The sequence below is a fragment of the Pseudophryne corroboree genome, chromosome 1 (genome assembly GCF_028390025.1).
Source record: "Pseudophryne corroboree isolate aPseCor3 chromosome 1, aPseCor3.hap2, whole genome shotgun sequence".
Taxonomy (NCBI): Eukaryota; Metazoa; Chordata; class Amphibia; order Anura; family Myobatrachidae; genus Pseudophryne; species Pseudophryne corroboree.
The window spans coordinates 536169019-536194910 of NC_086444.1; the positions used below are offsets into that span (position 1 = coordinate 536169019).

At 43.2% G+C, this 25892-nt stretch overlaps 1 pseudogene; it reads left to right on the forward strand.

The window, feature by feature from the left end:
- The first annotated feature begins 12345 nt into the window (after positions 1 to 12345).
- Positions 12346 to 12464, forward strand: LOC134954463 (5S ribosomal RNA; annotated as a pseudogene).
- The last annotated feature ends 13428 nt before the right edge of the window (positions 12465 to 25892 follow it).

Below are 25892 nucleotides of genomic sequence, written 5' to 3' on the forward strand. Positions count from 1 at the left end.
AAAAAAAAAAGTAAATTGCAATATTTACATTGTTAAGTTTTTGACTGTAAAGTTTAAAATACATTTTTTTTCTAATTAGCACCTTTACAAACCAGGCTGGATTTTTGTTTACTCTCATTTTGCCTATAGGCAGGAAATCACATGTCAAGGGCCTTCCTCTGTACTTCTCAATCCCTGATATTATGTTTCGGTATGTTTTCTCTTTATTATATGCTGTTTTGTGTGTAATCTATCAAATTTTGTTGTATTGTACTGTTGTGCTTATGGATTTACATGACTCTCTGGTTTTATGATCCAGCATGCTTCTTGTGCCCAGGACAGAGATACTTTTAATCTCTCCCTGCCTTCTTATATGCCTCCTTATATAGTAACAAGTATCCTCCAGTATTTGCCTTCCATGATCTCCCCTGAGCTCTCGATTACTATGTTTGTGATCACTATAGGAAAATACATTTGGTAGTGATCCTTTTGGCCCACCATCTCAATTTTAACTTCAATGCTCATAGGGACAAAGAGGGAAAATTATTTATTCTGATCTGCAAGTTCAACGGCCTTCTGTGTTAACGTACATTCCCCAAACACTGACCAATACAATTATTTTCAAGAAACTGGGGTCTCTTTTGTCCCAAGTCAGGCAGGGCAAGTTGATTATGGTTGGTGAATTCAATACAGGCTCTCAACCAGACAGAACCATTCCTCCAAGTGCTCATTCTGATTGGAGAGACACAAGGCTTGATGCAGAGATGAATGCAGGAGTCCCGCAGCACACAGGGAATCAGTAATCTACGGCTGTGCAGGGCCGATTCTGTGCATGTACAGAACGGGCCTTGCGATGCCGCTCATAGTTCCCCTCTGCCTCCCTTCTACCTGATAGACAGACAGCAGCATTGTGGGGGTGGAGAGAAGGCAGAGAGAGGCCTGAGTTCCTTAAAACAGGGGAGAGTTGCTCTCATTTTCTGGGAGGTGAAAGCCAAGGGTCTGCCTGTCATCATACAGTCTTCCTTGGCCATCTGTGTGAACCTCGCAACCAATGGTCACAATGTTGTTTCCCAGCTTGTGAACATTGGTTGCAGAGCTGGGATCACAGCAACATCTCTTTTACGGAGACATCTTTATGTCTCTTTAACTGAGACATCTCCTACATGTTCCTCCTTCAAATCGGACAGAAATTCAAAGCTCCTTTCAAGCAGCTCTGCATTTCTGTCCATCTCTGAATCAGGCCCACAGTACCTTGAACTCTAAAACTCAAACTCCACAACCTTTATAATTTTTGGAGATTAGTTAATCCCCTAACCCAAGACTGTTCTTTTTTTTTTACCTGTCCACACCTATTCCAGGTCTGACCTGATTCTGTTCAACCATTTAATAATACTAAACCTTGTCAATATCCAAATTTAGCCTTTAAGTTGGCCAGACCATACCCTGATTTCCATGGACCTTACTTTCCTGCTCATTTGTCCCATTGAATCATTTTTTTCTCTGCTCCTCTACTCTTTGCCTTCCTTTCCCTCTTTTCTCTCTATTCTTCCAACACATTCTCTCTCTATCACTACCCACTGACTCTTTCCTCAATCTCTGAAACTGGTTGTAGGGGTCTGAGTTAAAACCAGCTGTCATTACATTCCATAGCAGCCAAGTTGCCAGTAGCAACCAATCAGATAATATCTGTTAGTATATAAAATGTACTACTTAATTGAGAGCTAGAAGATGATTGGTTGATATGGGCAACTTCTCCACATGTCCTCTATAGAAGGTTTTATTACATCTCTTACTAGGTAGCAATATTATCACCTTAATGTATGTCTTTCATGATGAATTTTGACTTCATCAGAATTTAATCTATTGAAAACAACCACAGTATATAGACTTCTCATAACTGCAATAAGGTCTTTAATTAGTCACCAATCAGCTGTTAGTAATCTGTTTATAAAAACAAGTTTATTCCTTTAAACCATCAAAACTAGACGTAGTCATATATTAGTCAATAATATAGAGAAAGCTATTATTGGTGTTTAATTGATACAGATTTTTTTTCAATTTACTCCACAATTTGCAGGTCAGATCACCTTTTTTCATATTTAAAAAAAAGTCTAGAAAAAGTACAGCATTCAGTATACTTCTTAATCTGTAGTTTCATACAAATCACAGTTCATACATAGATCAGCTCACTGGCATGCTAATAATGGATATATTATAATTGTTACGTGGGTGTATCTAGAGTGAGTGCAAGGCGTGCCACTGCTATGGGACCCAGAGGCTTACAGGGCCCTGGTCATTGCTCATACTGTAAAGTAGTTGACAAAGTTCCCGAAATTAGCTGCTAAGAAACTGGGTCCAGCCCATTACCCAGTCCTGAAAAGGGGGACTCACCAATCACTCTCTCTGTCACTCCTTCTCAGCGAGGCTGCACACTGATATTATCCATCTCCCACACTTTTGTATCATGCACACAGACACAGCTGAGCTAAGCAGCAAGCCCAGCATTGTCAGAAAGCAGGCTTCTCCTTTGTTTACAGCCTTTGTGAAGCTGGGGAAGGGGAGATTGAGCTCTGAGATTAGGACTATTGTAAAAAGGGACAGTATCCCTTAATTAAGAAGATCTGCACAAAAAATGGAATACATTTAATTAAAAAGTATCCCCCTCAGGTAGGAGCTGGTTGATGTTTTCGCTGGCGGCCACTCTCAGTCCCGGCTAAGCAGCTGATGCTCTGTATAATGCGCTAGACCACAGCTGGTGCTGTTAGGGACCGGGGGTGTTGGGCTCCTCTAAGGGTCCCTTGATTGGTTCTTTGGGCCTTTTTATGGTCCCTGTCAGCAATCCTGGTTCCAGTCTTATGTTCCTGTTGCTCCGGTCCTGGCTTCTGTTTGGACCACGTCCAACCAGGTGTCCTGTTCAGTTTCCAGTTCTATCGGCCAGTCTTTGGAACTCCTCTGTATTCCAGTGGTACCTGTATTTGTCCCTCATGGTATCGGGAGTCTGTAGCTCTGCCACATCCTGCGTCAGAGGCTGCATGTTTATTATGTTTTCCTTGTGTTATTTCTGTGGTGGTTTCCGCACAGTTCTTTTATTATTTTGCGACGGGGTTGCTTTAGGTGGCTAGGCCACTATACTTTGGTTTACTCCTCTGGTATCTACTGAGTTGTATTTTGTGGGTCTTCCCGCTTGCCTTAGTTTCTGTGCTTGGGTTCTGGTGGCAGCGCCGCACATACTTGTTTATTTATTTCTTGTTTTTTGGAGTCTCGTTAGCCGTAGCTAGTTTTCCCCTTACTCACTCGCAGTCTCGGTTGGTGCCTTGTCACTTTATAAGACCTGGAGGCATCGGAGTCTGGGCGGACCTAATTCGCCCATTCAAACGTGGCTGCTATAGGCAGAAGACTAGTTCAGCAGGCACCATCCGACCGCTGGGAGGAGTAACAGAGTTGGTGTAGCTGCGACTATCCGTCCCCAGCCGCAGCTCCACCCGTGAGTTCTGGAACTCCCCAGTAGTCACCCGATCTCTGGAGTTCCAGTTCCCGTTTCCTAACATTCCTGTTATCAGTAAGATTACAACTGTGCTTGATACGGGCAAGTTTTACTTACTTCCTCTTATTTTGACATGACAATGTGTGTAATTTCTCTTTCTCACTGAATTATGACCTGCTGTATTGGCTAATATTTTTATGTTTACAATGTCACATTGTGTCATCATGCCGTGGACTACACTTGCGTTCCGGCCCTGCCATTGTATGACTCTGTATGATCTCATGATGCATCAATAAAAAATACTTTATTTTAAAAAAGATTACAACTGTGCTTATTCAAAAGAATGGAGGGTGCATTAGTCATGTTATTCCCTGTAAATAAATACTCTTCCTATTTTAATAATAAACCTAGCTTTAAGTTACTAATATCGCAATAATATTTAGTCATGTAGGCAAAATATTGTTGCAATATGATCTCCCAATAGGCATTCTAAAGTATATCAGTAATAATGCTTTTACCATATACGAGTTGGCATGTATCTTTGGAAATGTTTGCATCACAATTTGATCTTATGACATTAATAAATATAAATGTAGTAATGGCAGTTTTCCAATACATTTAAATCATATTTTAGATATATCATAACATGTACAGTTATTTATTTTGTTTTACATTTGCAAAGTTTTTCATTTATTTACTTTTAAGTGGCAAAATGTAGAAAAGATTCATTAGACAAATTAGTTATTAAACTATAATTAGTCTACTATGTATTTGTAATTGGTGCCCTTTAAAATAGGTGAGAGAGAGAGACAGAGTGAGAGACAGAGAAAAAGAAATATAGGGACAGAGAGATCAAGAGACAGTGGGTGACAGAGAAAGAGACATAATAAATAAGGTGTTTATAAAGAATATAATATGTTATAGTAAGTAAAAGCCCTTTCTTACCAAACTTTTAATCAAATGCATACTTGAGGGCTCTTCCAAACCTGTCAGACCATCCAAACTTCCAAACTTGTGTTCTTTAGTGTATGCACAATGTATCTTTGCATTTTCAGCTCCACCCTCCATGCTGGAGGGACACTCTGAGAGTCTCCAGTATACTCACAGTGAAACAACATTAGAGACCAATTTTTAGAATCAGTATAAAACACAGTTTAGGAGATCTTGGTCAGGTCAGCTCCAATCAGTTTCCTAGCAACTAGAGATGAGTGGGCTCTGTTTTACTCGGATTTACCCGAATCTCCTTATTGGCTCACGAACGTCACGTGTTTTGGTTAGCCAATAAGAAAAATCCATAAATAAAGAACTTGTGATAATTCTGGCGTTAAGAACCAAGTAAATCCGAACCCGCTCATCTCTACTAGCGACCAGTCAGCTGTGCAGTCTAGGTCTCATAGTGCTAGACTTCTTTCTAACTCCTGCAATAATTGTGACAGGTGAAGTTAGAACCATGACTGGTGTTTATTGGATATACACCGGGATTTATACTCTGCTCAGCAAAGTATTTATTTGTATGATTTTAAAAATCTGTACCTGATGACATTCCACCATGGGAAGCTAAACTGGACTTTATTCAAAATCTGCTAAGTATCAATCTACAGTAATATGATTTGTGCATTTGGAAATGAACTGTGTGGCATTTCATTATAGTGCTGTTAATCTGGAGTACTCTGAAGATCTACTTAATTGTTTGCTGCTGTATTTTTTTTCTTGTGCTATTTGAATTATTGTGCAATATTTCTCTACAAAAGACATTTATGCATGAAGAAATGTTGACACTACATACTGTATCTATCCATATCTTTACTTTAGTAAATACTTGCTAATGGAGATAACAGTACAACATCTATATAAAATACATTTACCTATGACAGACATAATTGCTTCCTTGACGGGGAGATAGGACTCTGAGACGCTGAGACGCTAACGGGAGGAGAGGAGCAGGAGGAAGCTGTGACCCAGAACCGGAAGTGGATGGCGGATCACACATGTGTGCCTGTGTGTGAGCGGTGCCGGTGAGGGCGGGCCGGAGCTGGTGCCGGAGACGGAGAGGGGACTGAGCGGGCGCCAACACCGGTGCCAGAGAATGACCAGGTAGCCAGCTGGGTCACAGTTAGGAGTAAGAAAAACGGGGGGAGGCATGACATCTCTAAACTACCAAACCCCAACAAGTTCACCCGATTGGACGTAGATTCAGTGGATGGTAGTGAGGAAATGACGGTGCCGGAGGAGACTGTTCCCTCTAGCAACCGGAGGAGCGGTCTCTCTGGCACAGTTGGGATAAAAGATAGTGAGATACCTAGTCAGATTGTGGTGGAAGGGGATTCTATTATCAGGAAGACAGATAGGGCCATATGCTACCAGGACCATGAACGCCGTACAGTCTATTGTCTCCCAGGTGCACGGGTGCGGCACATAACGGACCGGGTAGATAGATTAATGGGAGGGGCTGGCAACGACCCGGCGGTCTTGGTGCATGTTGGCACCAACGACAAAGTTTGTGGTAGGTGGGATGTCCTTAAGAAAGATTATACGGACTTAGGCAAGGACATCTAAGGTAATATTCTCCAAAATATTACCTGTGCCATGTGCTAGCCCAGGAAGGCAGAGGGAGATTAGGGAGGTAAATGTGTGGTTTAGGGACTGGTGTAGGAAAGAGGGGTTTGTGTTCCTGGAACACTGGGCAGACTTCTCTGTCAGGCACCATCTTTTTTGTCATGATGGATTGCACCTGAATGAGGAGGGGGCAGCGGTGCTGAGGGGAAGGATGGTTAGAAGGTTGGAAGAGATTTTAAACTAGGTGCCTGGTGGGAGGGTTCAGTTAGAAACTACTGGTCATGCAGTGAGAATAGTAAATATGGTGGTAGTTAACCAAATGGGGGTGGAGAAGGGGGGAGGGAAAGAGCAGATTTCATGGCCATTAATATGGGTACTAATAAGGGTATTACCAAGGGTATTGCCAAATCACTGACTAGTGATGTTTATGGGCCACCGTTACTGCATACACAAAATGATGTCCCTAGCGCAAGAAGAAATACTTATCTAAATTTTATGTATGTAAATGCTAGAAGCCAAACTGGTAGAAAGGGGGAACTAGAAATCCTTGCCGCAAGCAATCAGTACAATATTATAGGCATTACTGAAACCTGGTGGGACGAATCTCATGACTGGTCAGTTAATATGGAGGTTTATAAACTGTTCAGGAGAGACAGATCAAACAAACAGGGTGGAGGTGTTTGTCTTTACATAAAGCCGTTTTTAAAACCTGACGTACGGGAGGCTATTCATGAAGAAACTGTAAACACTGTTGAGATGTTATTGGTTGAAACTACATGCGGGGGAAAGGGAAAGTAAAAGATAGTAGTGGGGCTATGCTACAAGCCCCCTGGCATTAACATATCTGACGAGGAAATGTTGCTGAAGCAAATTGATAAAGCGGCAGGAGCAGGCGATGTAATAGTGATGGGAGATTTTAACTATCCAGAGATAAATTGGACAAATGATTCATGCAATACTGCTAGGGGTAATATGTTTTTAAACACACTAAATGATAACTACTTGCTTCAACTAATCGAGGAACCAACTAGGTACAATGCAATCTTAGACCTGTTATTGACAAACAATGGGGATTTGATATCAAATATTATAGCCCATAGGAAACAGCAACCATTCAATATTAGTTTTCATAATAAGTCCTATACAGGTTCAACTAGGACTCTGAACTTCAGCAAAGCCAACTTTGACATGATGAGAGAAGCTTTTTGGGACACTGAATGGGATATTTTGTTTCAAGGAAAAAACACTATGGAGAAATGGGAGGCGTTAAAATCACTGATCGATGAGATTACTCGTAAATTTATTCTCATGGGCAGCAAACAAAGGACTAAAAACTCCAAACCAATGTGGCGTAACAAAAATATTAAGGAATTAATGGGCAGAAAAAGGCGAGCATTCAGAAAATACAAATCAGACAGGAAGGCGGAGTCATTCTAGTAGTATAAGGTTTGCAACAAAATATGCAAAAAAGAAATAAGAACGGCTAAAGTAGAAACTGGAAAGCTAGTATTAAAGGAAAGTAAATCAAACCACAAAACTTTTTTTAAATATGTCCACAGCAAAAGATTAAAGAAGGGGAGTAGAGGTCCTTTAAAGGACAAACTGAGAGGCTTAATAAAAAATGATAATGACATAGCGGATACATTAAACAAGTTTTTTTCATCAGTATTTACAATAGAGGACCAGATGCATGAACTAACACCCAACCCCAATAGGATAATGTCCCACTGCTTAGTGCTTATTTAAGTGAGGAGGAAGTCTGTTACCGATTGAAAAAAATGAAGATTAATAAGTCACCTGGTCCAGACGGTATTCATCCAAGGGTTCTCATGGAGCTACACTCCGAATTAGCAAGACCTCTATTTTTAATCTTCAATGATTCAGTTACAGCAGGCATGGTTCCCAAAGACTGTGTCAGGACTGTGGTTTTTGTGAACCCGGTATTAGTGAAGCATGTGTGGGTGACTGGAGGACTATGTAAATATTAGGCTGGTCTGTAGGAATCAGTGAGAAGAAGGAGCAATCTCTGACCGGGGATCGAACCCGGGCCTTGGCAGAGGAAGCCGTATCCTGACCACTGGATAGGATGATGAATGTATAGGTGAGATTGAACTGGATATAGTGTCACAGGAGTAGGTGCTTATGTACTCAAGGTTACTGGCGAGATAGTAAGAAAGACTGGTTACTGGTGAGACTGATAACCGGGCTGATTACCGGGGAGACTGGGACGCAACTGTAATCCGGGCTGGTACCAGATATAACTGGAAACGCAACTGAAAGTAGAACGACGACTGTGGCTATGACTTTAAGATAAAACTGTAGAATACTGAAGCTGTTTCTTTAAGATGCGACTATAGAATACTGCAACTGTGACTTTAAGATGAAACTGTAGAAATACTGGATATCAATGGTAACACAACTGTAATCCAGACTGGGTAGCAATGGAGCAAAGTTATACAGGAACCAAAGTACAAGTGTTACCTTTAGGGGGCTCAGCTTCTAAGCTCACACAGAGCTGTGTGTGAAACAAGGAACTGGCAGAGTTTCCAACTCAAGTCTCCCGACATACTTCCTGGTCCTTGAGGATTGATGAGCAGTGTCAGGTGATTCAGAGAATCTCAGGCTGGCACAGGATTGGACAACTCTGGGTCAGGTGAACAGTTACTGCCATGTAAGTACTCTAGACTAGGCTGTGATGTGGAGTGAGGCCTAGCAGGCCGAAAGAACACTGAAGCCTGAACTTCTGCAAACAAACAGAGGATGCTGAATTCAGACTCACACAGAAGATTAATCACCACAGGTGGAGCTCGTTAACTCTTACCTTCCAGGCAGAGAACTCAGCACTCAGGAAACTCATGGTAATGGCAATCTGTTTATCCCAGTGAGCAGAAAAGACATAGGATCCAGGACAGATGGCAGGGGTAAGTCACCCAATATGAGAACTTCAGTCAGGATCGTGACAGACTGGCGTATAGCGGAAGTAGTGCCAATCTTCAAAAAGGTAAGTAAAGCTGAACCAGGCAATTATAGACCAGTTAGTCTTACATCTATAGTGGGGAAAGTCCTAGAAAGCATTCTGAGGGATAGTGTACAAAAGATCCTTGAAGCGAAAAAGATTATTCTTAGGAACCAACATGGCTTTGTGAAGGATAGATCATGTCAAACAAACTTACTAGGCATTTATGAAACGGTTAGTGCGAACCTTGATCACGGTAAAGCGGTGGATGTAATCTTTTTAGACTTTGCTAAAGCTTTCGACACAGTGCCACACATGAGACTTATCTATAAGTTACATGAACTAGGGCTAGGGAGCACAATATGCACTTGGGTTAGTTACTGTTTAGATAATAGGGAGCAGCGCATTGTGGTAAATGGAACTTTTTCAAATTGGACTGAAGTGTATGCCACAAGGGTCTGTACTCGGACTGCTATTGTTCAACATTTTCATTAAGGATCTAGCAGAAGGTCTAGAGAGCATGGTGTCAAGTTTTGCATATGATACCAAACTATGTACCAGAAACAGAATTGATTCCACACTCATATATAGTATATACCAAACTATGTAAGGTTATAAATTCAGAGGGAGATGCTGAGTCTCTCCAGAGTGATTTATTTAAACTGGAATCATGGGCAGCAAAATGGAGAATGAGGTTCAATACAGACAAGTGTAAGGTAACAGAACAAAACTAACACCTACATGCTTAATGGGGTGATTTTAGGGGACTCCGTACTGGAAAAAGATTTAGGTGTTCACATAGATAACAAACTTAGCAGCAGCACCCAATGTAGGATAGCAGCAAAAAAGGCAAACAACGTACTAGCATGCATAAAGAGGGGTATTGATGCAATGGATGAGAGTGTTATACTCCCATTATATAAAGCCCTAGTGAGGCCCCATCTGGAATACTGCGCACAATTTTGGGCACCTTACTACAAAAAGGATATCCTGGAACTAGAAAAGGTTCAGAGGCGGGCGACCAATCTAATTAAGGGGATGGAGGCGCTGGAATACCAGGAAAGACTTGCAAGGCTTGACATGTTCACACTGGAAAAGAGATTAAGAGGGGACATGATCAACATCTATAAATATTTAAGGGGACAATACACAGAGCTTTCGGGGGATCTGTTTTTGTTAAGACCAGCACAGAAAACTTAGGTTAGAGGAGAGGAGATGCCGCACAAAGAGGTGGAAAGGTTTTTTCACAGTATGGACAATATGAGTTTGGAATTCCCTGCCTGAGAGAGTAGTAATGGCAGACTCTGTCTATACTTTTAAGAATGGGCTAGATAAATTCCTAATGGATAAGAATATACAGGGTTATGGTGGATAGATCACGTACCATAGTTATAATAAAATGAGGAAATACAACACAAAGGCCAACTTTATCAACAGATAAAATTACTCCTGAAAATAATGCAGAGAAGGAGAACACAAATAGGTTGAACTTGATGGACGGATTGTCTTTTTTCAACCTCACAAACTATGTGACTAAGTAACTATGTAACTATACATACAAAAGAACTGTTACTTCTCATCAATTGTGGAAAAACATATTACTTAGGATAATGTTTTATTGCAACATTAATACAAAAGACATTTACCTATATATGCAAGACATCTGTTCTTAATTGTGGAAAATACATATTATTTCAGGAATATATTTTTTTTCGTGCTGTTGGATCACTGGCAAGCACGCTCTTCAGTGAAGATTGTCCATCCTATCCTGAAGAGCTGGCATGCTGCTTTCTGTATAGTTTTAGTAGTCCATGTGCTGTCCTGTTCTCTTTAAAAACTGTATATGTGTCTATGACATTGAGCTTGCGCTACTTAGATTTTATGCTTTGGTGACCGCTTAGTATCAGTGAACAATTGCACTGTAATTCTGAGAAGAGGTGCTGTTATACGTGAACCACTCAGCAAGAGGCTTTAGCAAGCTTAATATCATAACAGCCACCAATAACACCAATGACCCCATTGATAGTTCTAATGCAACATCACAATTATACCTGCATGTACACAACCAACATGCTTACCAACAAAATACAGGTATCCCTTTTCCTGCGCTCCTTTAATTAGTGAGTGATATAAAGAAATCAACTCTACTTATCTTGAAGCAGAGAATTTCTTCGTGTCCCGCTATCTCCTGGATTTAATTTGCACTTCAATAATAATCATCAAGTGTACTTCCAGTGACGTTTCATGCAAAGAAAAAATTAAAACACAATCTAGTGTAATTAATTCATAAAACTTTTTGAAGTTCTACAGCAGAGATTTTCACTTCAAATATAATAAAACTCAGTCCAATGGATAAAATAAAAGTCTCTTTTTTAATATTAAAAAATGCAATCCAATTTAGCAATCTTCATCACAAGAAGAAAAGATATGTAATCATTTCACATCTCAGACTTATGAGGGTGGCCTCCTACCAGATTTTGGGATTTCAAAGCGCACGTATAGAAGCTGTATAGATGTTATATATCCCCAAGGATGCTGGCTCCAATCGTGGATACTTTGTCCTCTCCTCGTATGGTCAGTCCGCCACCGATCTCCTCTGTTAGCTAACAGAGGAGATCGGTGGCGGACTGACCAGACGAGGAGAGGACAAAGTGCGCTTTGAAATCCCAATACGTGCGCTTTGAAACAAGCCACCCTGGTGAAACGGTCCGTCTGTGCTCAGTGATGCTGAACTCTTTTTAGTTCAGATCACTTTCTGGGACTCCCTGGTATTGTATGTGCCCATTTGAACTCCAGTTATTTAACTGATACTGATATATAATCAATATTGTTTTTTCCATGTTTGCTATTTTTGATCCTTAATTATTGTTCTAAACCATTTTTTGGTATTTCCTTTTAAATGTAATACTTTTTTGCAGAATCCCTTCTGCTTAAACAGGGTCTTATACCCATCTTTGGTAAGCCTTTACCATGCAGCCTGTGTTTACTTTCCTTTTTCCAATTAATCGTTGATTTCATGATTGTTTTATTTCATAATTTACTAAATTTTTTGTTAATTTGTGATCTCACCACATTACCATTTCTCCTCCTTCTTCTAATTTTCCCACCACCTTTTTTTCAATAGGTAAGCCTAACCCACCTCTCTCATCCACTGTCCGCTATATATTTATATAAGACAGTGGACAGCAGAAGGCAGGGTTTCCTCCCTATTCTGAGCATATCTCACTTCTATTTTTAGTACCCTCTCATCCAGATGCGAGACCACTCTCTGCAATGCTCACAGCAACAGAGAATCTGCGCTAGAAACTGGACAGCAGAAGTACCTTGTTGCTCACTACTCATTACACTCTCTCATTTGTGTCCTAGTGTTTATTACTGCCATATTTCAGCAGCAACGCCCAATCTCATCTGACCTTGGAAGCTAAGCGCTGATAAGCCTGATCAGTACCTAGTAGGGTGACCCCTTGGGAATATCAGGTGCAGTAAGATTGTGACCTCTGATCACAAACAGCAGAAGTGTTAGAGCAACTTCTGAAACTTACCTACTCCTTATCCAACTTTCCCGCAAACCTTCTATTTATCTACATTTGGCTTTGCCTTTAGGCTTATTTGTTTATGCTTTTGTGTATCTTTAATAATCATACTTTTCTCTTAAATGCTTTGTTATCTATAAGGATCTAGCCTTTTAGCAAACAGAATCTCTACCAGGTGATTACCCTTAGTCATTTGACATTTCAATTATGAACCTTTGTGCCTCTCACCTATTCCCATGAGGTTTTCAGATTAGGTGCTTACCTACAATTATCACTGCGGTGATTATATGTACATATCATTTACCTCTATCCTAATTTTGAATTTTGATTAACTCAGGCACCTTAATAATATTAATTAAAAAAAAAATGTTTGTAATTTTTTATGTTTTTCAGTATATTTTTCACCACAGGTGCCCATAATTTTGTATCAGGCTTATCCTGATTTCTGGCAATACATATGTTTACTTTGTGTTCTTGAACACTTTTTTTGTATCAAACTCCTCATTACTTTTATTCGTTACCAATTAAATGTTAAGTTTTAATAAACTTATTTCAAATTTCTAAGCGTGCCCCAACACAGAGTCTTTCTTTTTTCTTCTCTTTGCTTTAACTATTACTGACTCTGGGAGCACCACCAACCCTAATAATTATTTAGATGTCTTCATTAAGAATCTTTAAATTGAAATTTAGTATCGTTGGTCATTCCCTGAACAGTTTTCTACAATCTGCGTATTAATCTATGTTCATCATTACCACATTTTTCCTGTGCAGAACCAAACCAAATTTCTGTTGACAATATTATTTCAACTGAAAACTGAGATCCCCTGACTAAATCTTGACTAAAACAAAGCAACAAAAAAAAAAGTGACTAAGACTAAAACTAAATTAAAAATCTTTGTCAAAATTAACACTGGAAGTAGCATTTAAAATTTTAAAAGAATAATATTGTGTTCTAAATATTTGCAGATTAATATGACTTGATGTGAAGGAAATATGATTGTGTATTACACTTGTTTGTTCTAACAAATTTAAGGCATTCATTTGTATATGATATATGGGAGTACTATGGTAAGTCAGACTCAGTATGTAACACATTCTCAGCCTACTGAGCCTACAGTATATTGTTAAACTTATAGCTAAAGATGTGTAAACTTCTCAAGGGAATTTTAGAGAAATGTTCTACAGCAAAATCCATTAAACTGTTTGCAAAAGTTCTGACTAAAACATTGACTAAAATTGGACTAAAAACGAAACTGAGATCCACTGACTAAATCTTGACTAAAATAAAAAAAACCTGCAACTAAAATGTGACTTTAAACCAACTACAATGTTAAGTAAGCAGCTAAGACTAAAACTAAAATTTAAATCCGTGTCAAAATTAACACTGTCTCTGCTTATAAAGAGGGAACTCACTTGCTGGATTCATTCCTTGAGACTTTTGATAACTTTGCTTGTGATCTCTGTGTTTGACCTCCTTCTTTCTCTGCCTATTGACTACACTTCTGTCTACCGCTCGTTTGGATATCCCATGTACCAATTTGCAGGGCCGGCTCCAGGCATGTTCGAATAGTGCGGCCACGCGGGGCGCCACCCTTAATGGGCGCCACGCGCTGGCACCGCCATATTCGTGCCTGGAGCCAGCCTGCAGAGCTAACCATCCTAAACTTTTGTGTGCGCGCACACAACAACAGTTTTGGAAGAGTCTGCCTGCGCCCTCAGCAGCACTCCTCCTCACAGCACTGCAGGTATTGTGGGGGCATTTATGGATCGGGCACTGTGTGGGGGCATTTATGTATTGGGCAAGGCATGGTGTGGGGTCATATCTGCACTGTGGGGGCATTTATGTATCTGGCACTGTGGGGGCATATCTGCACTGTGGGGGCATTTATGTATCTGCACTGTGGGGGCATTTATGTATCTGGCACTGTGGGGGCACATCTGCACTGTGGGGGCATTTATGTATCTAGCACTGTGGAGGCATTTATGTATCTGGCACTGTGGGGGCATTTATGTATCTGGCACTGTGGGGTAATTTATGTATCTGGCACTGTGGGGTCATTTATGTATCTGGCACTGGGGCATTTATGTATCTGGCACTGGGGGCATTTATGTATCTGGCACTGAGGGGGCATATCTGGCACTGTGGGGGCATTCATGTATCTGGCACTGTGGAGTCATTTATGTATCTGGCACTGGGGGCATTTATGTATCTGGTACTTTGGGGGCATATCTGCACTGTGTGGGCATTTATGTATCTGGCACTGTGGGGGCATTTATGTATCTGGCACTGTGGGGGCATATCTGGCACTGTGGGTGCATTTATGTATCTGGCACTGTGGGTGCATTTATGTATCTGGCACTGTGGGGGCATTTATGTATCTGGCACTGTGGGGGCATTTATGTATCTGGCACTGTGGGGGCATTTATGTATCTGGCACTGTGGGGGTATTTATGTATCTGGCACTGTGGGGGCATATCTGCACTGTGGGGGCATTTATGTATCTGGCACTGCTGGGGGGCATGTCACGTGTAGCTGGCACTGCTGGGGGGCATGTCGTGTAGCTGGCACGGCTGGGGAGCATGTCATGTAGTGTTCCCGCTAGGCGTCTGTGGCTAGGCAATGTGTCTCAGTGCTCTGCCTGGCGCAAAGTGTCTCAGTGCTCTGCCTGGCGCAAAGTGTCTAACGTGCTCTGGCTGGCGCAAAGTGTCTAACATGCTCTGACTGGTGCAATGTGTCTAAAGTGCTCTGCCTGGAGCAAAGTGTATAGGAGGTTCTACCTGGTGCAAAGTGTATTGGAGGTTCTACCTGGTGCAATGTGTATTAGCTGCACTACTGTGTGGTGTAATGCGAATTGCCACTATTTTGTGGCCACGCACCTTCCCCGCGAATCAACGTCTCTAAATTTTTGCTGCGCGCCGAAGGCGCGCACTATCCGTGCTTTGGCATATAGGTAGGGGAGCACCAAGCATTACAGTATGTACATCATTTTGCCCTCATAACTTAAAAATGTGCCCTCCCTGTGATCAGCACCCTGCCCTAAAAAGTGAACACTATCATGTGTAGCTGGCACTGCTGGGGGGCATATTATGTGTAGCTGGTACTGCTGGGGGGCATGTCATGTGTAGCTGGCACTGCTGCGGGGCATGTCATATGTAGCTGGCACTGCTGGGGGGCATATCATGTCTATCTGGCACAGCACATTATGTGTAGCTGGCACTATACTGGAGACATTATGTGTATCTGACACTATACTGGAGACATTATGTGTATCTGACACTATACTGGAGACATTGTGTATAAGGAACACTACTGTGGCTGTTATGTGTAAGGCTGTTAATTGTGTGCGTAGAGGGTGTGTGAAAATATATTTATTTATAGTTTGATAATATGAAGTTACGAAGCCATGCCCACTTTTCCAGGAGGCCAAGCCCACTTTTCCAGAAGCGCGCGCGCATAGGGGTTGGGGGGGGGGGGGGGCGCTTTTACATTTTTCTCGGTCAGGGTGCTAGTAGGCTTGGAGCCGGCCTTGCCAATTTGATTTAATTTTCTGCACTTGACTGCAAATAACCTGCAGCTTATTCTAGCAGTGCACATAACACTGGATAATTTAGTGGGATTTACACTTGCCTATTCCCTATTGAATCCTGCCTGATCTGCACTGTCGGATATTAGGCCTGTGGCCACAGTCAGGGCTTAGGCCTGTGCACTTGTGTAGGTGGGCTGAAGGCACATGGCCTATTCAAGTAAGAATTAGGTCCCCGACAAATTACTATCCTCTCCCTCACATTAGAGAGAGGCAAGGAGATAGGGAGAGTGAAGGCGGTACAGGGAGATAGAGGGCGGCATAGGGAGAGAGAGTAAGAGAGAGGCATAGTAGAAAGAGAGAAGAGGAGCATGGGGAGAGAGCAAGAAATGCATGGGGAGGAGAGAGAGGGGTGGGCATGGGGAGAGGCAGAGAGAGAAAGGCATTGCTAGGAGAGAGTGGGGGCATAGGCAAGGCCGGCCCGCCAGTTACGCCGACTATGCTGGCGCATAGAGTGTCAGCCAGCAGAGGGCGCTGCTGTACAACCGCGGGAAGGTATTCCCTGTCCACAGGCCACAGATACTGTTGGCGAGTGACCACTGCATGTGCCTCCAGTGATGCCGCCGCCTCCTCAGGTCACGGATAGCTCTCTGCTCAGGACGGGTGTCAAGACTCTGACTGCGATCGGCACTGCATCCCTCGCAGCTGGGAGCAATGTGTGAGTACAGCTCCCTCTGTGTGACTTTTGGAGTGTCCAGCAGCTGTACTCTGCATGTTTGGGATATAAGGGAGTCTGTGGTCTCTCTGCTCAGGACCAGGGGCAGATAAAGTCTTTGGGGGCCCTCTAAATCAGCACTTCCCAACTGGCTGTGCCTGCTGTATGCTTTCTCCCCCCTCCCCTTTATCACCCCCGCCACCCTCACCCTCCATGAGGCAGCAGTAGCGCAAGGTCCTACTTGCACTCTTGTACTTAGAGAGGGAAACAGACAAACAGGGTCCGTCCCACCACCCTGCTGCCTGTAACCCTCTGCTGCTGCTCCAGTTTCCTCCTCCTCCTCTATACTGCACTGCCCTGCCCTGTCTGCCTCCTCAGCCCTGGGGCGGTATCACCGGCACTTAACAGTGCCTGTACAACTGCAGTACTTGGAGCCTGTAAAAAGATGCTCTGCTACTATCTGTGTGCGCCCCCTGACCCAGGATGTGTTTGCCTGCACTTGGCTGAGGAGGCTTTGACCTCGGTCTCAGCCATCAAATTGCTGCATAATCATGATGGCAGCACCAGCAGTCACCTGAGGACCGCAAGCTATGGAGGGACGCAGTTCCGCGAAACAAGAAACTGTGGAGCAATCTGCATCAGCTGACAATGAGCTGCAGGGAGCACAACAATATATATATATATTATACACACACACACACACACACACACACACACACACACACACACACACACACACACACACAATGGGCAGTATTGAAATCATATATCAAGCCCAATCTCCTTTCTAAAGTGATTCCTGTTATCGTGCCTATTGCGCCCATAGTAATCAGGTTTAGCAGCGTAAAGGGGGTAGCGAGCTGAAATGATTATTCCACGCCCGTCAGCAGAAACAGAATGGGTGTGTAAGGGGGTTAAAAGAATTGAATACTGCCCTATGTGTTTGTTAGTATTGTGTGGCCATTCCCCTTCATTGTGAGACAATACTACTTTTGACGGCCACGTCTTCAGCGCGCTATCCCTTTTGTAAAGTTTGTCCCATCAAGGGCGCCAAAATCTACATTTGCTTACCGTGTCAGACTCAGTTCTATTCTCCGGATCAGTGCTCAATATCTTTGCTGCATTGTGGGGACCAGTATACTACAGTACAATAGTCCAGTGCTGTTCTCGCTGCTCAGTGTCAGTTCTCCGTAGTATCATCAGTGATCAGTATAATCAGTTCTCAGTATAATCAGTGCGCTGTTAAACGTGCTTTGTTAGACGTGCGCCCGTTTTCCGCCATTAGTGCATTGGGATTTAGATAATTGATGAAGTTATTGTGTCCCTGGTACAAAATCCCATCTAGATTCCACTTCACTAGGCAGGTGATAGCGAGATTTTACCAATTAATATCAGTGATTTATAATTATTAATTACAGTGATCTTGCCAAATAATTCCAGTAATTTTGACCAATAATACCATTGATTAGAACGAATAATTCTTGTGATTTTGTCATTTTCTTCCAGTGATTTGGACCAATAATACGATTGATTAGAACGAATAATTCCTGTGATTTTGTCATTTTCTTCCAGTGATTTGGACCAATAATACCATTGATTAGAATGAATAATTCCTGTGATTATTGAGGTGTTTGTGTGGCTTAGCTTAGCCATCCAGCGACCACAGTGCACCTCTTTTTCTCTTTTCTTTGCATCATGTGCTGTTTGGGGACTATTTTTTTAAGTGCCATCCTGTCTGACACTTACGTATATGTCCAGTGGTACTGCCATTTGATATAATTCCCAACATTACTGCCATTTAATACCAGTGATTTTGTCATTTTCTTCCAGTGATTTGGACCAATAATACCATTGATTAGAACAAATAATTCCTGTGATTTTGTCATTTTCTTCCAGTGATTTGGACCAATAATACCATTGATTAGAACAAATAATTCCTGTAATTTTGTCATTTTCTTCCAGTGATTTGAACCATTAATACCATTGATTAGAATTAATAATTCCTGTGATATTGAGGTGTTTGTGACGCTTAGCTTAGCCATCCAGCGACCAGAGTGCACCTCTTTTTCTCTTTTCTTTGCATCATGTGCTGTTTGGGGCCAATTTTTTTAAGTGCCATCATGTCTGACACTGCAGTGCCACTCCTAGATGGGCCAGGTGTTTTTGCCAGCCACTTGGGTCGCTTAGCTTAGTCATCCAGCGATCTCTGTGCAAATTTTAGGACTATAAATAATATTAGCCCTCATTCCGAGTTGATCTCTCGCAAGCTGCTTTTAGCAGCTTTGCACACGCTAAGCCGCCGCCTACTGGGAGTGAATCTTAGCATAGTCAAATTGCGACCGAAAGATTCGCAATATTGCGAAAAGACTTCTCTGTGCAGTTTCTAAGTAGCTCGAGACTTACTCTTCCAGTGCGATCAGTTCAGTGCTTGTCATTCCTGGTTTGACGTCACAAACACACTGAGCGTTCGCCCAGACACTCCTCCATTTCTCCAGCCACTCCTGCGTTTTTCCCAGAAACTGTAGCGTTTTTTCACACACTCCCATAAAACGGCCAGTTTCCGCCCAGAAACACCCACTTCCTGTCAATCACACTCCGATCTCCAGAACGAAGAAAAAAACTCGTAATGCCGTGAGTAAAATTCCTAACTGCATAGCAAATTTACTTGGCGCAGTCGCACTGCGGACATTGCGCATGCGCATTAGCGACTAATCGCTCCGTTGCGAGAAAAAAATAACGAGCGAACAACACGGAATGACCACCATTGTGAGGTGTTCAGAATAGACTGGAAATGAGTGGAAATTATGGTTATTGAGGTTAATAATACTATAGGATCAAAATTACCCCAAAATTCTATGATTTAAGCTGTTTTTGAGGGTTTTTTGAAAAAAACATCCGAATCCAAAACACACCCGAATCCGACAAAATTTTTAAGGAAGGTTTTGCCAAAACACACCCGCGGAATCTAATCCAAAACCAAAACACAAAACCCGAAAAATTTCCGGTGCACATCTCTAGATGGAATTAACTAAACCGGTAGTTAATCACATAATTCTAGTGTGAGTTTTTTGTGTACAGTTCCTTCCCCTGCTGCCAAGAAAAGGTACAGAAAATATTGGGAGGATACATAAAATCCCGGGGTCAGCATCGTATTCTCACCAGCATTGCTGGGACATCCTATAATCCTGGGTTCCGGAGGCAGGTAAAGTCATTGTAATCTGTGATTTAAACTGCTAGTAGTTGAAAACTTAAAAATGGACTGAATGACTGAATGAATGTCCATATACTGTAGCTGTGTTTCACATACCTAAAGTCGAGACATACTCAGATCAGTGTCAGCTTAATGCAATGTCTGATCAGGTTTTCTGGTGCAGCATGCTGCAGACTCACAGTGGTTAGAGCACCGTTATTAAACAAAGTGTAGCTAAAAGAAAGTTCTTTTGGAACTGTTGTAAGTTGAATATGCTCTATGACGTTTTTCAAGCATGGGACAAAGAGAGTGGGTCAGGTGTTAAAGCCAGTTAAGATTTCCTTACATCTTCTTAGGATACATCACAACATTTATTTGCAAATATTAAATAACAATGGAAAGAAAGGGTCATATGTTTATTCTAGGATCCCGTAGGCAGGATAGTTGTTGGTGCCCCTCCCCTTCCCCACACCCGCTCACATTCACTACCAACACCCCATCCCAGCAGCAACCAGACACACACTTTTTCAGGGCCACTAATTACCTTGGCTCAAGCTTGTTAGTCGGGCCCAACTGGGTCATCTGTTAAGGGGGACATGGTCCACCTGTGCAGCTACCTGTGCCCTCTGTACAGTTGTGAGAAGGAGGGAACATCAAGGATTGGGGAAGGTGTGCTTAAGAGGAAATGTATCCCCATAGGTGTCAGCTGCTTATCATAGCATATAAATAAGCATATAGTCATATACAGAGGTGCCCTAATTAATCTATAGTTAGAAGCCTTGATTCTGCTATTACTGTACCTGGTAAATTCCCGAAGAAATTTACTGCATATTCTGTAAATTCTCAGATCACTAAAGCATGTTCACATTCACAGAGGTGTAACAAGGGTTTTTGGCGCCCAGGGCAAGATGAAAAATAGTGCCCCCACAAAAAAAGAAATAAAATAAATCTTACAAAGGTACATAAACTAGGAAAGGGATAGAGGAGGAGGGCTGTGCTGCACAATAGGAACAGGAAGCAGAGGCAGTCTCTGTGGTATACATATAAAGGAAAGGGGAGGGAGGACTGTGAGAGGTAATAGGAGCAGGAGTAAAGGATAGTGCCTGTATTACTATAACTATAACACAAAGTATAGGACAGAAATAGGGGGGGGCTGTGCGGGGCAATAGGGGCAGAAAGTAAAGACAGTCTCAGTCTATAGACATATAACTGAGGACAGGAGAGGGAGAACCATGAGAAGCAATAGAGGCAGATGCATCGGAAGTGCCTGTAAACATATAACAAAGGGATGAGGGGAGGGAGAGAGAGAGAGGGAGTGAGGGAAGAAGGAGGAGAAGAAGAGAGAAGAAGAAAGAGAGGGAGGAGAAGAAGAAGAAGAAAAAGAGATAGGGGGGGAGAAGGAGAAGAGAGAGAGGGGGGAGATGAGAAAAAGAGAGAGGGAGAGAGGGATGGAGGAGAAGAAGAGATGAAGAAAAAGAGAGACGGAGGAGGAGAAGAAGTGAGTAGGAGAAAGGGAGGGATTAAGAGAAGTAGTGAGAAAGAGAAAGGGAGGGAGGAGGAGGAGGAGGAGGAGGAGGAGAAGAAGTGAGTAGAAAGACAGAGGGATGGAGGGAGGGAGGGAGAGAGGAGAATTGAGGAGAAAAAAAGGGTGGGAAGAAAGAAGAAGAAATGAGAAGGAGAAAGAGAGAAAAGGAGAGGAAGAAAGGGAGAGGTAGAGAAGAGATAGAGGGGGATGAGAAAAAGATAACGGTTTGGAGGAGGAGAAGAAAAGAGGGTGAGATACGGTGGAGGAGGAGGAGGAGGAGGAGGAGGAGAAGAAGTCAGTAGGAGAAAGAGGGATGGAGGATAATAGAGAGAGATGGAGGGAGGGGAAGAAGAAGAAGAAGAAGAAGAAGAAGAAAGCAGGAGAAAGAGGAAGGGAGAAGAAGTGAGAAGGAGAAAGAGAGGAGAGAGGAGAGGAGAAGAAGAAAAGAGGGATGCAGGAGGAGAGAAAGAGTGAGGGAGGGAGGGAGGAAGAGAAGAAAGAGAGAGGGAGGGAGGGAGGGAGAGCAGGGGAGAAGGAGGAGAAAAAGAGAGAGGGGATAGGAGAAGAGACAGAGAAAGAGGGAGGAGAAGAAGAAGAAGAAGAAGAAGAAGAAGAAGAAGAAATAGAAGAAGATGAAAGGGATGGAGGAGGAGAAGAGAGGGAGAAAAAGAGAGAGGGAGAAAGAGGGAGGAAAAAGAAGGCGGGAGGAGGAAAAGAAGACAGAGAGAGGGAAAGGAAGACTGAGGGAGGGAGAGAGAGGGAGGAGGAGAAGATGAAAGAGGGTGGGAGAGGGGGGACAAGAGAAGAGTGGTAGAAGAAATAAAGGATGAGAAGGGGAGAGAGGGGGAGAAGAAAAGAGGGGAGAGGAAGAGAGACAGGGGAGAAGAATAGAGGAAGAGAGAATGGAGGAGGAGAAGAAGAGAGGAAGAGAGAGGGGAGGAGGAGAAGAAAGAGAGGAAGAGAGAGGGGAGGAGGAGAAAAGAGAGGCAGATGGAGGGAGGAAGAGGAGAAGAATGAGAAGGAGACAGAGAGAGGAAGAGAAGAAGAAAGAGGGAGATGAAGGGAGGAAGAGGAGAAGAAAGAGAGGAAGATGGAGGGAGGAAGAGGAGAAGAAAGAGAGGGAGATGGAGGACTGAAGAGGAGAAGAAAGAGAGGGAGATGGAGAGAGGAAGGGGAGAAGACAGGGAGGGAGGAGGATGGTGAGTATGATGAGGATGATGAGGAGAATGAGGTTGAGGATGAGGAGAAGGAGAAATAGGGAGAGGGAGGAGGAGAGAGGAATAGGAGAAGGAAGAGAGAGGAGGAGATGAGGAGAAGAGAAAAGAGAGAGAGGAGATGAGAAAGAGAGAGGGAAGAGGAGTAGGAGAAGAGAAAAGAAGGAAAGAGATGAAGAGAAGAGAAAGGAGGAAAAAGGTCATAAAAAATATATATCACATTTATTAGTAAATCACACAGTAAGATTAATCAATAAAAATATGAGTATGTATACTGAATATAAATATATTCAAAAACATATTAACTGTGAGGTTACCATGATTGGAGCGGCTGAGTGTATGGAAGCAGTGTCTCTCTCTGATATGAATAACCGGAAAGGGTGCCAAAGGAATGTGCACCTGTTGCAGAGATCCACTGCCTGGTCAGCTGTGTGTGGCTCCCGAAGCTAAAGGGCGCTATGAACTCCAACCAGCGTCTACCAGGTCAGCAGCAGAGAGTTACAAGGGGACATAACAGGGTTAAGGGGTGTACAGTGTGTCATGCACAGTGGGTAGAGTTGTACAGGGTGTCATATACACAGGGGTAAGGGGATACAGGTTGCCATACACTGTGAAGGGGGGTACCAAGGGTAATGCACACACACACAAAGGAAAAGGATAGGGGGACAGGGTGTCATGCACACACAGGGGTAGAGTGGTACAGGGTGACACACAGTGGTACAGAGATACTCGGTGTCACACACAGGGGTAGGGGTACAGGGTATAACACACACACAGGGGTAGAAGGATACAGGGTGTCTCTCACACAGGGGTAGAAGGATACAGGGTGTCTCCCACACACAGGGTAGGCAGTACCCGGTGTCACGCACACATACAAGTGTAGGCAGTACACAGTGTCTCATACACACGGGTAGGGAGATTCAGGGTGTCACAAACACAGAGGGGTAGGGGGATACAGGGTGTCACAAACACACAGGAGTAGTGGGGTACGAGGTGTCACACACACAGGAGTAGGGGGTACAGGGTGTCACACACACATACAAGGGTAGGGGGTACAGGGTGTCACGCACACACATAAAGGTAGGGGGTAAAATTGGGGGGTAAAGGGTGTCACACACACACACACACACACACACACACACACACACACACACACACACACACACGGGTAAGGGAGTACAGGGTGTCACACACACACACATGGGTAGGGGGGTACAGGGTGTCACAAACACACAGGGGTAGGGGGTACAGGGTGTCACAAACACACACACACACACACACACACACACAAGGGTAGGGGGCACTCACCGCTCTATGCTCCAATCCACCTCAGGTGAGCTGCAAGGGTAGAGTGAGGCCCGTGGACCAAGGTACAGGCCTCCAGTTGCTAATGGTGAAACTGGCGGCAGGGGAGTATCTACGCAGGACATTGAGCTATTCAAGCTGCTACGTAGTCACATGGTGCCACCCCAGCCGGCAATGTCTGCAGCGTGATGCTGGGCGCAATGCCGAGTGGACAACATGGGGAACTGTGCCACAGGAGGCCGAGCTCTGCTTCTCCTACATTGTGCGGCTGCTAAAGTAGGGAGGGCACTGGGGCTCCTGTGGTTTTGGTAAGGTGCACAGTTTTCCAGCTCACCAGACCTGCCCCTGTATGTCCCTGTCGCAGGGCTGTTTCTTTTGGGGGATGTTGTGTGTGACTGGGGTCCAGGGATGCTGGCCCTGGAAGCAGCCTGGCCTGGGTCCATAGCAGCTGCATCACTGCCGGCAGAGAAAGCAGTGCTACCAATTTAGCCGGTGACGCCCCCCTCTTCTGGACCTGTTATATTGCCCTGGGGACACACCCAGCTCGCCCTACTCTCATTATGCCTCTGCTTCTAGGTCTAGGATAGCTTATTTTAAGATAATCCGCTTCTTTCTAGCTCTCCTCCCTTCACTTTAGAATCTCTCCTTCTTCCTTGACCTCATCCACTCCCCTCACCCTCCCCTTACAATTTATGTACTGTAGACTTCACTGCACGTCCTATAGACAGGCAGACAGGTCAGTCCAAAGCATTATATTAATGTAATTAAGATATTACAAATAATATAACCAATAAAAAATGCATCAATAATATAAATTATCTCTGGACAAACTGCCTCAAAAAAGCAGTGTTTTCCACACTTAGTTCTACTGGTGTTCATATAAATTGCAGTACACTTTGGTTTTGATTTATTATCATTGTTCCAGTGCTAGTTTCACAGCTAGGAGTCCAAATGTTTGATGAAGTCATTATTTTTAGAAAGATGAAATCTCCAGAAGGATTCTGCAGGGATGAGCATTTCCAGATGTCGTGTTGGAAATGAAGTTCACTAACCTTAAGCATAGAGTATCAAGTTCCAAAAAACAGAAGAGGGGGATAAGGATTGTGAAGGATGGCAGCTAACAATAAATTTCTTCCAAAGCACGGAGCAGAGACTGCATTTCCAGACCTCTAATGAGCACAGAACTCTTTCTAGATCAGATAAGTAATGCATGTTTAATTTTGATATTTGGAAAAGCCAATGGATGACACCTTCATAGGGGACATCACAACATTTGTTTGGCAATATTAAATAACAATGGGAAAGTTACTTGTCTGTTCAAACAAATATTTTTCACTCTCCGCATATATTGTATGGCTTGATTCAGAGATGGACACTATTGCACAGCCACTGCAACTTTGTACACAGCGGCTGTGCAATAGTATGCTAATGCCACATTAGGTGTCTTGTATACATAGACGCCTCCTACCAGCTTCACTGATCCGCTGCTGCATCCGTAGATGCAGCATTGGATCATCTATGTGAACATCAGCCACCTAATTAACCCTCAGTTTACTCAGGATTGCCGCTGTTTTCTTGCTGCCGGGGCCAGTGAAGATGCGTCCAAGGATATAGCCACTGGCCTTGGCTCATCCAGAACACAAGGCCAACATGTCCAGCTTTTTGAAACACTGGTCATCGCCACCCCATCTCCACCCCCAAATGGTGCAGCATGTTAATCATGCTGTGGCTTAGGGGGCACTGTGACTTCCATCACAGAAACAAATTTGCACATACGCAGATCGTCTAACATCGGGTATGTACGTAAACCATCGGGGTTTGTGTACATATCTGAATTAGGCCCATAAATATAAATAACATATAAACCAGCATACAGTGGTATGCAAAATAATTAGGATATTGTTTTTTTTG